Below are 14,333 nucleotides of genomic sequence, written 5' to 3'. Positions count from 1 at the left end.
TCACCATTCTGTTCTCGTTTGTTCTGCCGGGGGCTTTCCTGTCTGGGTCTGGAAGTTGGCCGCACCGGTGTGGGTGGGGGGTGCTGGCGGGCTGCCCGGGCTGGCGTGGGCGCGGGGGGGGGGCGCCTTGGCTGCTGCTGGACCCACAGCCGTGCTCCTTCCCCGGCCTGCTCGGCTCCACAGCCCTCCTGGAGCCCCTGTGGGCTCCCGTGTCCTTGGGCACCGGGCACACGGCCACCTGCCCTGCCCCAGGCTGCCTGAGCCCGAACAGGCAAGCGGCGCGCACACAGGGCCACAGAGTGAATGATGTCATCCAGCCGCCCCGTCCCTAATGTGGTGACACCCTGTCTGCTCCGTCCCGGGTGATAAACGCTCGTCTTCTCCACGCCGTCCGGGGGCTGGACAGGCCCGGCCGCCGTTTGGTGATGGTGTCCGTATCCTCTCGTGCTCGCCGTCCAGCAGGCACCTTCGCAGGGAGGCTCACGGTGCCCTGGTGCTGGGAGCCCTGAGGGCTGGGGTCCTGCCCTGTGGCACCAGATGGCCGACCACGGGCGAGGGCCGCTCCCAGCCATCGTGGGTGACCCTCACAGTAGTAGGCCAGCGGCTCCCCTCCCACTCCCTTCCCCGGAGCTTGCTCACACAACACGTGCACACACAGGCCACACGTGCACACACACACCCCACTTGCGTGTGGCATAGGACAGGCCCGCTCACCTGCAACACTTGCTCACGATGTCCATGTACAGAGAACGCGTGTGCACATGCGGTACTCATACCGTTTACACACCAGTACGCCCAGGAGCACAGTCCGCACCCGGTGTGCAAGGACCTCAGGGCGCCTCCCCCGGGGGGGTCGGCACACCCCTCCACGTGCTCCCCCCTCGCAGGCTGGGCCGGACGCCTCGCGACACCCCTGGGGCCCCAGCCGCGGCTGGAGCAGCCTTCCGCAGGTGGTGCTCATGGGGGGCCATGCGCTCCCCCAGGTACAGGCCTTGTCCTTGCCTGCAGGAACTCAGCCTGGACTCCCCGGAAGGGGGTGGGCACGATGAGCCCCACCTCTCCCCGCAGCAAGCCCCCCAGCCTCTGGGCCTGGCCCGGACTGGCCGGCTCTGCTTTCTGGTCAGAAGTACGTATTACCAGTCAGGAGGGCTGCTTCCTGGCTCTGGAAAGAGGGTCAGGCCTGGGGGTCTGGGGAATTGGGAGGGTTGCCTCCCCGTTGAGGGGCCCCTTGTCCTGCCTTCCGCATGACCAAAGCCACTGCTGAGCACGCTGGGTGGGGCCGCTGGTTCCCCGGTTCTCCGGACGTGCCGGGCCATCTCAGGTGGGCTGGGGGGTGCAAGGTGTGGGTGTCCCCTTCAGAGAGCAGGCTCGGACAGCTGCAAAGCCAGGAGGGGCCTCTCAGGTCTCACGGGGATACCAGGAAAGGAGTGTTCCTCATGGGTTTTCAGGGTGTGGCCCTGCCCGGGCCCTGGCCTTGGGGCTGGGAGGGCAGGTCCCCATCTTCCTAAAGAGCCATGGGGGGGGCGGTGCTGAGCCGCTTGACCCAGTTGGTTGGTCTGAATCAGTCAGGGGCGGCCTCGGCCAGAACAGGCCAGGGACTGAGATGACCTCCATGGGGGCCACTCCTGCCCAAACCCGGGGTCCTCCCCACGTGCTCCGGATGCAGGCTCCGGGGAGCACAGCTGGGGTGGTGTGCTAACCCCGGCGAGGGGGAGCTGTGGAGCCAGTGCGCAAGGGGCGAGTGAGTCCAGATGGGTGGGGCTCTACCCCCAACTTCCTGAGATGAGTGGAGCCCCTGGCGACCCCTGCCCCGGAATGGGACCCCACACGACGCATAGGGTGCACACAACATGCATGGTAATCTGGCCTCGGGCCTCCCCACTGCCTCCGGCTGCCATGGCGACGCCTGCCCAGGGTGATCCCGCTGGACCAGAGATGCAGGGTTCGAGAGCTCTGTCACCAGCAGGATCAGGTGGTGACAGCCCGTCCAGCAGGGCTGGGGTTTATAACCCAAGAAGTGAGGGTGGGAGCTGGGGGACTTGGGATGGGACATTGCTGAGCACCCACTCTAGCAGGTCCTGTCCTGGCTGCTGGGAGCCCAGTGCCAGGAAGGGGCTGGTCCTGCCATCAGCAAGCAGGTGGGCAGTGTGCTGGGAAGATGGGCATGCTTGGGAAATGAGGGCGGCTACTGGGGAGAGGCCCTGGCACCCTGCCTCGGACGCACAGGACAGGGGAGCTGGTGGCACCGCCGGGCATGAGGGCAGCAGCACCCTGAGTGACAGGAACCCACGGAGGGGCTCAGGGAAGCCGGGAGGACTGCAGGCAGGAAGGGGCTGGCACAGGGGTGTCAGCGAAGGGGGCCATGTAAGGAGCTCAGCCCCTCATGCCCCAAAGGTCCCATCTGTCCCTAAACATGGGGGCTGCTGGTGACATTGGTGACCTTGTGTTCTCCAAGGGTCAGAGTACCAGCCATTCCTGCGTTTCCAGCCACCTCCGGGCACAGAACTCAGAAGGCCCAGGTCAGCCTCCCGGCTGCACACAGCCCCTGGGGAGTCCTCAGTCGGGACCAGCCCAGCCCAGCACGCCCCCCCACACCGCCACCCCGCCGTGGTTCCCCGAGTGCCGGGGCGTCAGGACGTGGAGCCGCACTGCCCTCTGCTGGACATGCTGGGGCACAGCCCTCCCTGCTCCCTTGGTCCCTTCCAGTCCTACTCCCTAGAATCCAGGTCCTAATTCCCGGTGCGTTAGAACCTCCGGGAGCCGTCCCCCAGCCCATTAGCTTTGGAGGTCTGGGGTCGAGCCGCCATCTGCATCCCTTGTGCAGGTGCCCGGTGGGGGGGGGGGCGCAGCAAAGCCGCCATCTGCTCCGCCTGGGGCCTCAATCCAGAAAACTCCCAAGTCAGCACTTCCTGTTTTATTTTGCTCCGAAGAGGCACTAGCACAGGGTGAGGACCCAGTCAGGGGTGGGGGCTGGAGCCTTAGAGATCTGCCCCGGGGGTCCACTTCCCGAGAAGCCCAGGGCTTTGGCCCCGAGGTGGGGCATCACTGTGCCCTTGAAGGTACAAATCCAAGGGCAGGTTGGAGCTGCTTTGGGGGAAATCTGAAGGGTGGGGACTTCATTCATTCACTGGGTAGCACCCCGCAACCCCGGCCTCCACAGGGCGGCCTGGGCACGGCTGTCCCTGACCCTGAGCCTCAGGCCCTATCCTGACACCTGCTGGCCCTGACCTAACCTGGCAAGGCTGTGGAATCCATGGCCAAAGCCTGTGAAGCCGGCACTCTGCACACACTGGGGCTGGGAAAGCGTGTCCACGGAGGTTCGGGGTTGTCTCCATGAGCAGAGGGCGGCTGGCAGCTTCCAGGCCAGTGCGGCCTGCTGCCCGGAAAGGACCGTGGGGTGGGGGCTAGAATGGACCAGTCTGACGGCGCCTTCCTTGGCCGCCTGTGCCTCAAGGGTGTCCCGACGCAGCAGGGCTGGGGTGCAGCTTGGGGAAGTCTGCTCTGGCTCTGGAACTTCCTCTTGGTTTTTTTGATGCCAGCCGCTGCCAGACCAGACCTGGGCCGTCCGGGGAGACGTGAGGGTCGGTAAGCCAGGCCCTGGGTCCAGCCCCAGCTGGGGATGTGCTGGGCACGACACTTAGCTCCTGGCCTCGGTCTCCTGTCCGTGGCCGGGTGAACATGGTTGCGAGTGTGGCCTGTGAAGGCTCAGAGAGTCATCTCACCAGTGCTCAGGTCCGAAATTGAGGCCGGGAAGGCGGGTGACAGCTCAGGGTCCGATCGGCAGTGGAACCCGGGCCTCAGCCTGCAGGCGGCCCCCAGGAGAAGGGCAGGCCCGACGCCTGCCGACCTCCCCTGGCCATCTGCTGCCTGGCCCCACCGAAGGCTCTGGATCTCCGTGGGGCGGGGGGGGGCACGCGGCTCTGACGGGCACTGGCCGTCCAGCGGTCACCCTGCTCAGTGTTCACACGACTGCTTTGACAACACGTCCACCCCAAGCCTGCCCATGAACATCGGCGGCGGCCTCGCTCCTCGGCACTGAGCGTGGAGCCCCCCCCCCCGACGCCCTCCAGTAGGTGGCGGGTACACAGACGTGGAACTCGGCCACGTGAAGAGAGGAGCTGTCGAGCGGCAGACAGAGGGGGTGACAGGGCGTGACTCGGCTCACAGGAGGTCCTGGGAAAGGCCGGAGGTGGAGCCTGCGAGCAGGCCTGCTTCCCAGGGGGGAGCAGGGGGAGCTGTATGCCGTGTGCCGCCCTGACGGTGGGGACAGGACACCATGGACTCGTCCAAACCCACCGCCCTTGGCCACGCAGACACGGAGCCTTATCGTGAGCAAACTGAGTAGCTCGGGCGGTCCGGAGAAGGCCAGGGCCGATGCCACGGTGCGCGACAGTCGCCCGTGTGTAGCTCAGCAGACCAGCAACCTCCCTGAAGGGGTGGAGGGAGAGGAGCGGGGTTTGTAGGCGTCAAGACGGAGGGAGTGAGTGTGGGAGAGGCGGTTCTCTGGCCCAGGAAGCTGCTCCCCTGGCCGGGCTTGTCCCTGTCGGAGTGGGGGTGCCAGGCCGGCGGGGCGGAGCCGGGGAGGTCCGTGTGCACCCCTGTCCGCCTCCTACAGATGGCCGCGTGTGGCCGCGCCAGGGACCGGCGCACACAGCACAGGCGAGCACGCCCCGGAACTGCCTGCTCTGCCGGCTGGGGCGCCAGAAGCCCCTGCACCCAGACCCTGGTCTCTGACCCCGGCTCTTCGGGCCGCGGCTGAGTCGGGGAGCCGGGGCCTCTGGTGGGGCCAGAGAGGGAAAGGGAGCGAGTCCGCAGAGCCACAAGAGCACAAGCCTGGGGCACACCGAGGGACACGGGACAGTCCCCAAGGCCGGGCCGGTCAGGATGAGGTCGCGCTGGAGAACCGCTGCCCGCGTAACACCGGTCCTCCCGCAAGCAAGTGATGCGAAGTCGGGCAAGGCGCCCAGTCGTCCGCGTAGATGCCGCGCTGCCGAGAGGGGGTGCCTGGGCCCCGCTCCCCAGTGTGGCTGCACGGGGGAACGTCCTGATCAAGGGGACAGTGTCCAAGGGGAGAACAAGAGTGACTCCGCGGTGGAGGAACGTGGCGGCATGACCTCGGCCGGTGACCGGCGCCATCGCCACGGGGGACAGCCACGGTGGCAGCGTGCGCCCCTGAAGCCACGTGATGAGCATGGCCCCCCACCTTGTGCCCCACCACACGGCCAAGCGCAAGGAGCACAGGCAGATGTCCGCTGAGGGACAGTCCTCGGAACGCCTGGCCAGGCCTCCTCGAAACCGGCAAGGTCATGAGACAGAAGGACCGTCAGTCCGGAGGGGCCCCAGGAGACGCGGTGGCTCCGGTCACGTGGGGTCTTGGTTGGGCCCCCAGGACAGGGAAAAGGCATTGGGGGACCACAAAGACAACCCACGTGAAGTGTGGGCATGACACGGTCTGGCTCACTCGCCAGGACAGATCTGCCCGAGGGCGCTGGAGGCCCGCGGGGAATGCGGGGCACGGGGGCAGGAGCGCGGCGCCACCTCCGTGCTCTGCGGTCAGTCTGACGCTGTCCTAAAATCCAAACGTTTATTTAGAAAATGGAAGCAGCGTGTATACATAAAAAATGTGGCAAACTGCTGTCTGAGTACTTGCTTGTGGAAACCCCCATGTTTACTGTGAGTAGTCCAGCTCTTGTAATTAAGGACTTGGCGTTTCCGAAAAGATTCCACATCAAGCCTCTATTAATATCTCCTATGTAGAGAAGAAAGGGGGGGAGGTGGGGGAGGGAGGGGGTAGAGAGATGGCGGAGGGGAGAGGGGTGCGAGGAGGGAGGGAGGTAGGGGGGACGTGGGGGGCCGCTGATGGAAGGGTGTGAAGTCAGCTGCCAGGCTGACGGCTCTCGCACCACCTCTCCCTCTGCCCTCTTTCGCTCCCTCCTGCCCCCAAGGTTAGGGTCACTAACTAGGTCACTACAGGAACCCCACCTTGTGCCCGAGCCCCAGTTTCCCCAGGAGTGAACCTCTGCGGGAACAGGTATGAGCCCAATCACAGAAGCAGGTGTGGCAAGTTCGGGTCCCCGAGCAGCTTCGAAGCCGCAATCTGAAAACCCTCAAGGTCAGCCATCCCAGGAGCGCGTTGGCCGGGCTGCAGGGGGAGCTGCCCCTCTCTGTTGGGGCCCACCTGGCGGCCGTGGCCTGGCTCCCAGGCACAGGCTCGTGGACATTGGACACCCCAGGGACCTCAGGGGGCAGGGCTCAGCCAGTCCAGGGGGGCAGAGGCCCAGAGCCAGGGGTCCGAAGGGAGCCTCCCACTGGAGAGGCCGGGCGTTTTGCTTTGTCCAGAGTTCGTGGCTGTGGGTATGGGAGGGCAGAGCAGGGCATCCACACGGAGCAGAAGATGTGAGCTTTGCAGAGCTTTGTGGCTGGGCCTCAGTGGGGGACCAGGAGGCCCAGGCCCTAACCCTGGGGATCTGGAGTTACACGGTCAACTCTCCCGCTCAGCTCTCCAGGCGAGCCTCAGTTTCTGCATCCGTACAATGGGCCAGCCCTCGCACTCCCTCATGTGCCGAGCCGGGCTGAGCTCGGTGCTTACGGGCATCAAAGGAGCACACAGCGAGGGCAGCTGTGCCTGACCAAGGACAAGGGGACCTCCGGGAATCCTCACCGCGTGTGTCCGTCTAGAAGCCCAGTGCTGTGATGCGGGCCGGTGGGGGATGCGGGAGTGGAGGGTGGGACTCACCTGGATCGCAGGGTCCCCAGGCGGGCAAAGTGGAGACTGCCCAGGGGGCCAAGGACCCAGACACCAGGGTTGCGGGAGGGCCATGGGGTCCAGAGGGCTGCGGTGGGGACAGCTTGGAGGAAAGGGTGCGGGGGGTTGCCAGTAAGGACGCATCCAATGAATGTTGGATGTGACAAGTGATAGAAAAAAAAGCAACTTCCAAAAAAAGTAATGAGCTACGGGAAGCGCAGTGTGGATGGAGGGGCCAGGCTCTTGTCCCACCCAACCGCAGGGCTGCCTGGAGCACTGAGGTCTCGTCTGGCACAGGAGATGGAGGCCAGCTTGGCTGGGTCTGCGGGGCTTCGGGCGGGTGGGGGCGGCATGCTTGCCGGCGGGACAGACCCGCCGCAGCGGTGGGCTCTGGGGGCCGGCTGGGGGTGAGGGTGTGAGTGGGCAGCCTGCCGGAGCTAGCCACCCGCAGCGCCCACACCCGTGACTTCGGCCTGGCCCTCTTAGGGCTCTGGAAATTCCCCGGGTCCCTGGCACCCCGCCCTACCAGTGAGGGGAGGCTTTGGGCAGGAGGCTGTACAGCCGCTTGTAAAGCTGGGTTGCAAGTCTCCGGTTGGACGGTGGGTGGCGCTCTCTAACCACTCCAAGCTGAAAGTCCCTCGATTTTGCCGCTTTAGGGTTTATAAATAAGGCCTAGAACGAGCGAGTTCAATACAGCCTGTCTTTGCACACTGAGCTCTGCGGAGTACAGCACCGAACCGAGGCGGAGTCGAGCGCGTTTCATGAGCTCTAGTTATTCCTTGCAAACCACTGTCCTTGGCGTGTGGGGCTGCAGGTGAGGCCGGCTCCGGCAAAAAGTAACCTCCCTGGAGTACAGGATGGTGGGGAAACACCACGACTGGAGAAGCCCCTGCGCGCCCGGGCAGGTGTGGTGCACCTGCAATGAGGACGCACGTTCGCAGGTGCCCCCACCCGGCTGGGGACGCGACAGCCTGGCTGTCAGCACCTGCCGCTGCCACCAGAGGGCAGTGTCGCCCCGCTGAGCGCTCCCCGTCGCCCAGCGGTGGCCCCTGCTGATTGGCTAAGCCTGCCATCTCCCTGGCCACCGTCTCCGCCCGCCCTCGCCCCGCGCCCACGAGCCCCGCACTAGGTCCGCACCCGGTCCCCACGCCGGGGCCAAGCGTGGAAGCGTCGAGGGGCCCCGTCCCAGCGTCTCTGGCTCCACCTCGTCTGAGGGGTCCCCCTTTCCTCAAATGCGTGTCTTTCCCACATCCTACCCTGGAAGCACAGGGCGAAAAACAGAGAGGGAGCTTTCAGAGCCCAGCAAGAAGGTGGTGGAAACGCTGAGACCTGCCTCGTCCCCGCAGAGCCCCTGCGTACCCCTCCCAGCTGGTCATCTTACACCTGGAGAGTGGGGAGGGGTGGGGCGGGCTCATCTGCTGCTGGAGGAGAGGGATGCAGGTCGCAGGGGATCCAGGGCCTGGGCCAGTCCCAGGGGAGCTCCAATGGGGGCCCCATCCGTGGCAAGACCTTGTCAGGTGTGAAGTGATTATGAATTTTGACCCCCTTGGGCCCCAATGTGACACCCCTGCCTTGTCCCCAGAGCCTGCAGAAAGCCCCCAGGAGGGCACATTTCCAGCTGTGGAAAGGTGGGACCCGCCAGGAGCCTGCGCTGGGCATCCCAGGGCTGCATCTGGGGGCCGGGCCGTGAGTCCCAGCTGAGCACTCTGAGGAGTCAAGGTGTGCGGCAGGTGGGAAGACCGTCCAGGGCGCGCCCTCCGGGCAGGCCCCAATGAGGAGCCAACCCCACAAAGACCCAGGGAAAGGCATCCTAGCGGGGGAACAGCGGGTGTGAAGGCTCAGAGGCAGTAGTATGACAGGTGTTCAAGGACCAGCTCGGAGGTGAGAGCAGGGGAGAGAAGCAGCTGATGGGTGTGTTCGGTATGGGGCCGGGTGGCACGAGGGCCAAGCTGTCGCGCTCCAGCCAGACCCCAACAGCCCCACCGGCCTCCTCTCAGTCCCCTTCCAAATGGCTCTGCCTCTTACCAGCCTCCATGACCATCCTGCCCGGAGGCTCGGCCCACTCTGTCCCTGCCACTGCCTCCTCCTGCCCCTCTCGCCTCACCTCTCCTCCTCCTTGCGGGCTCCGGGGCAAAGGCCAGCGCCGAGCCGCCCCCTGTACCTCTGCGTCCGCCCACTCAGAGCCTCTAGGCTTGGTCAGGGGCGTGCTAGGCAACCTGTGAGGCTCCTCCCTCCCTGGAGATCCCCGATTTATTCTCGGGGTGCCACAAGACCCCCGCACAGGGCCCAGCGCCCCATGGGGCTGAGCGCGTGACATGCGGGTTGGCTGAAGATCCCAGAGGAGGGGACTGTGCTTTGGTAACGTCACAGGTCGTCTGCATGACGGTAGGACGGTTGTGCTGGGGCAAGTCAGAGACCCTGGGGCGCTCGGCCTGAGCACTCACCCACTCATTCATTCATTTGCTCATTCATTCATTCATTCGTTCGTTCATTCATTCATTCATTCATTCATTCAGCAAACGCTGCGTCAAAACTTGAGCTGGCTCAGCAGTTGGCAGAAACGCGACGCGGGCCACATGTGGGATTACAGACGTTCTAGCAGTCACATCAAGAACCACGTGAATTTTGATATTATATTTTTATTTAACCCAATATGGTGAATGATAATGGCTTCAATATGCAAGCAATATAAAAATTACTAATGAGCTATTTTTCATTTGGTTGTTGGCACACAGCCCTTGAGATATGGTATATATTTACACTTGCAGCACGTCTCCATTTGTGCGAGCCGTGTTCCAAGCTCCCCGATGTCACATGTGGCTCGTAGCTGGTATACTGGACAGTGAAAGTCCAGAACATTCTCACAGGGCTGCATGCAGACAGCACATGTGGGCTGAGCTGTGTCAGGAGGAGGGCACATTCAAGGTGCTTCGGGAACACAGAGGAGACAGTAACCGGTGGGGGAGGGGCCGGATGGCTTCCCCTCTGAGATGGGCACTGAAGGATGAATAGGAGTTCTCGGGGCACAAAATCTTCTAATTCATCCCTGGTACCCCGGGTAGGGCTCAGGAAGATCAACAGTGTAAAGAAATCAAGGACCTTTGATGAGCTCCCCAGCAGGCGGTCCTGAAGGGACCCCAGGTTTAAAGCCTCTGATTTCTGCCCGTGAGCCCGTGTTGATGTGTTCCCATCGTCCAGGTACAAACGCCACGGTGTAGGAGCTCAGCTACTGGCAGGTCGCCCACAAACCTCGAGCTGTGTTGGCTAAGCTGCTGGACAGTACGGCCTGGTCCCACTGCTGCGCTTGAGAACCTTCCGAAACCTTATTTATGTGTTACAGGTGGGGAGTCCGGAAGCATGTCTGTAAACAGGTAGGATTCTCTGGTCACTGCCTGTTGCGTCCCCCCGAGGTCTGGCTGAGATCTCCCTCCCGCTGGGGCCCAGGCCGGCTGCTTGGCCGGGCTGCTCGGATGTGGCCCGCCTATCTAAAAACCTTTAGATACGGGTCTTCCAAAATGTTTCTACAAAGAATCAAAAGATCAAGCCTGCTTCGGGGACATCTCTGGATAGGTGACCAGCGTGGGGTGGCTGAGGGCTGACAGCTCTGTGTGACCAGAGGCACGTCCCTCCCACTCTCTGGAGGGTCCATGCTCCCTGCTGTAAGGGGGGGGGTTCTGGAATTGAGGATTGTGGTTCTGAGTGGCGGGGAGGGGGGGCAGCAAGCGGGCCTCTCCCTCCCCCAAACCTCCCTCCTCTGCTGTGCACACCGGGGCTTCATCCAGGGGATAAACTTTGCCCCCCGCCCCCTCCCCCCCCGCCGCAGACACTTGCTGCACCTTCCACGGCAGAAGGGATCCCGTGCGTTCCTCCAGGGTCGGGGGGCTGGGTGGGCTGGAGCAGGGTCCAGCAGCGTGGCCACGTGAACAGTGCTCCTGTCAAGTCCAGACTCCACCTGCAGCCGAGGAAGCAGCCCAGGGGTGACTGGGGGGGAAGCCGCACCCACACAGCCACGCCCGGCCCTGTGTCCGACCACAGGAAGCGTGGCGCCCCTGACTCGGGAGGCTGAGTGGGTGCACGGTGTGAGATCGGGCGTGGATTCAGGCTCCGTGACCCCGTCTGGCCTCCACACATCACCTGTAAGGTGGAGGTAACTGCAGGCATCCTGGCCCCCTCGGGGTCGGCCCCATGTCGGGCAGGGCTGGATGTCTGCCTGGCGCTTCTCTTGCCCACTCTCCCCAGCCTGGGCTCCTTCGGGCCGGTGCCCCCCAATACAGTACACGGTGGGTGGCGGCACTGTGCAGGAAAGGGTTAACGCGGCAGAGCCAGGGTGCCCCCAGCCTGTACTTTCTAAAGAAAAGTCCAGCCCTGGCCCAACTCCTGGCAGACAACCTCCGAGCCCTTCAGATGTCCTGCCTCGGTTTCCCTGGGGTCTTGGCCCACGCCCGAGAGTCTGCTGACGATGGCATCTGTGGGGCCCCTGGGCTGCACGGGGTCAGCTCTGGGGGGACAGAAGACTCAGCTGCGTGTATGTGACTGACACCCGGCGAGAACCTGGACACCGCAGCTCAGATGGCTTCCCTGCTTGGCCCCAGGCGTGTTGTCACACGGGGTTCCGGGAGGCCTGACCACCGTTCACTCTAGAGGCCACCGCACAGCTGCTTGGCTGAGCTCTGGGCGTCCTAGTGAATCCCCGAACCTGCGGTTGGGCCGGGGGGCCCCAGAACTGCCTCTCTGTTAGTTGGCCCTGCAGGCAGGGGAGTGGGGAAGGGTCGGTCGCATTTCTATCCCAGCCCACAGAGGGCAGTCCTGTCCCAGGAGTCCTGGGACATTTTGCTGAGGCTTCCCCGGGCCTTTGACACCTCTCTCCAGCTGTGGCCCCCCAGGGCACCCCTCTGGATCCCCGAGTCCCTGGGGAGAAGCCCAGTGCTCCAGGCCTGTGCTAGTCCCCCGCCCCGTCCCAGCTCTGACCCTCCTGGGCACAGGGAAGCAGACAGGGTGGAGGGAACACTGCGTGGCAGAACTTTGTACACAAAGACTTGTGTCTTCTCAGAAGCTGGGGAGCTGGGGGCTGGTGGGGGCTTCCGAAGCCAGCATCTGGATCTTTCTCCTCAGGCCCTGGGGATACTTCCACGTTGGCGTTGCTAAGGCTTCAGGGATGTCAGCAGCACTGGGATGGCCCGGCCTCATCGTGCAGCCCCTCCACGGGCCCTCCTGTGCCAGCGCTCCCAGAGCGGTGTCAGGCTCCAGGCGTGGGTCTGTCCGGCCTTCAGGCCATTGCTCAACGTGGTTCCCCTGCCTTGACCACTCTCCCCCATCTCTGCCTGGGGAAAACCTGGGCTCCCGTTGGGGCACAGATGCCCCTTCTCCCCTGAGCCCTGCACCCTGCCCTCCCTGTTCAGCTCCACACCTGCCTCCAGGTGAGTCGGTCTCGATGAGGTGCTCCCTGGCGCCAGCACTGGACAGAGGCCGCTTTTAACGAAAGCTCCCAACATGAGCTCTATTGCACGGAAACAGAGGCTCCGCGTGGAGACGTGGCTTCCCCGTGGCCGCATGCCTCAGCCGCGGGGCTGGGAGCCCCAGCAGGCCAGTCTGAGCCCAAAGCCTGGTCCTGAAGGTCTGCCCTGCTCTTTCCCGGGCCACGGCCTCCCCTGGGCCCCCAGTGTGGCCAGGACCCTGGCATCTGGGGAGAGGGACCATCCTTAAGGCCCTGTGGCCCCAGACCGTGTCCTCCCAGGGTCCATCCCCGGGGCGTGGAGGCGGCAGAGGGCTCGGACCGGACTGGGGCCCGCCGCCTCCCTGGCCTGCAGACGTGGCCGGCCGCCCCCGCCCCGCCACGTCTCCACTTCCACCCGGCCGGCAGGAAGCTGCACGCTCTTGCTCTCTTTTTGTGAATTTTTGGAGGGTTGTTGTTGCAGGAAACATCTGGACATGGTCCAAGGAACATAATGAAAAAAAGAGAGAGAGAGAGAGAGGGAGTGGAGGAGGCAGGGGTTGGGGGAGGTTTGGAAAAACCATCTGATTTCACTTTGCAAAGACAACTGCAATTATGCTCCGAGGGCCTCCCAGCCACCTCGGGTTCAGACCACGCCGCTGACGTCAGGGGGAAACTATGAAGCGTGAGATGCTTTTGTGACACACACAGAATGGGTCCCAGGCCGGCTCCTGGCTTTCGAATCAGGACAGTTGATGAAACACGGGGTCTTTTCCAGAAGTGAGGAAAGCAGAACAGGGGCCCTCGCCTTGGACTTGCGGGGGCGTCTGGTCTCAAACTCGTGGCCGGGCGCTGCTGGGCCGGGCTGCCCCTCTGCGGGAGGGAGGACGGAGGAGGAGCGCTCCACGGGGCTCCCCGCCAAAGTTCAGGTTCCGTCAGGCCCACGGTGAGCCCACGGTGAGCCCACGGGCCCCAGAACCCCCGGCGTGGCTGAGCCGTCTCCGCTCTCCCCACCATGCCTTTGGTGTCGAGGGATGCGGGGCTCAGGGCTCCCCGGTTCAGTGTGCCCCCGCTCTGGTACTTTATGGGTGTGCCCTGGGGTGGGGGTCCAAGGATCGCTGACCTCATGCTGTGCCCAGGTCCTGGCCCCTCCGCCCTGGAGAGGGGGGAGGGTAGCAGCCAACCTCGGTGCCTCCCGCCCTGGGGCAGTTCCAGCCTCTGGGTCAGGACAGGCCTGTCCCAGCACCGCTAGATGGGTCTCTGGAGGACCGGGGCCCAGAGCCAGGGGTCTGGGAACATGACAGGAGGGGCGTGGGTGCACGGGAAAGGGTGCCAACTGCCGGCCCTCACGATCTGAGGGCTTCTCCATAGATGTCTTCCCCCCTGAAGGTGGGGAGACCCTGATGGAGGCCAGGCCTCCAGCCAAGGTGACCACAGCTCCGCCTGTGGACCCCTCCCAGCCAGGCCTGAGATCCCCAAGGACCTCACAGCCGGGAGTCTGCCCCGGGAGGGGGTAGCTAAGGGCCGTCTCCATGTTTCGTCAGAAACGTTTCTTGAAATAAAACCCCGTGGAGAAGCCCAGTGACATAGCAAGGATGGGCGCGTTTGGGCCTGAAGCGACTCAGGTTCAAGGGAACCAGCTGACCCGCGTCAGACCTGGAAGCAGGGTCCTGCCCTGGGAACCCACCCAGCAGGGCGCCCCCTGAACAAATCCCCACAGGCTCTTCGGGCCCAACTAGAAACTGCCCCCAGCTCTCCTTCCACGAGACAGGTGGAAGGCTGAGGCCTCGGAGGACGCGGGGTGCGCGGCAGAGGGCCGCCGGTGGGGTTCCGGCGGAGGGCTCCAGGCCTGCACAGGGCTGTGGGGCTAGGCCTGGAGGGGGCCCGGCTGGGCGGGGGGCAGAGCCTGGCTCGGGACATGGGGTGTGGGGGGGCGGGGGGCGCCGTCTGTCTGGGACACGATTCAGTGGTGGCTGTAGCAGAGCCTTGAGTCATGGGCTGGGGCCTCCTGGCCTCTGGGGGGGTCTGAAGACATTTTTTCCATGGAAAGTAGCCGCTGGCTCTCTGCTAAGCAGGGAGCTCTCCGTCCCCCTCCCACTGCTTATGGGGGCCTTGGCCGTGTGCTATGGCTGTCCTCGGGCTGATTCTCTTTGTCGG

The 14,333-nt window shown here is 64.3% G+C and overlaps 1 long non-coding RNA gene across 1 annotated transcript; it reads right to left on the bottom strand.

Annotated features, from left to right (window-relative positions):
- Nucleotides 1-9,307: 9,307 nt before the first annotated feature.
- Nucleotides 9,308-12,809, bottom strand: LOC117803052. The gene is made up of 3 exons (XR_004626630.1): nucleotides 12,153-12,809; nucleotides 10,582-10,697; nucleotides 9,308-10,106 (listed from the first exon to the last, which is right to left on the bottom strand). It is a non-coding gene; the product is annotated as an uncharacterized LOC117803052 (long non-coding RNA).
- Between the last annotated feature and the right edge of the window lie 1,524 nt (nucleotides 12,810-14,333).

The sequence above is a fragment of the Ailuropoda melanoleuca genome, chromosome 7 (genome assembly GCF_002007445.2).
Source record: "Ailuropoda melanoleuca isolate Jingjing chromosome 7, ASM200744v2, whole genome shotgun sequence".
In the NCBI taxonomy this organism is placed as follows: domain Eukaryota; kingdom Metazoa; phylum Chordata; class Mammalia; order Carnivora; family Ursidae; genus Ailuropoda; species Ailuropoda melanoleuca.
The sequence above is the reverse complement of the archived record's forward strand: the minus strand, read 5'-3'. Positions and strand labels throughout refer to the sequence as shown.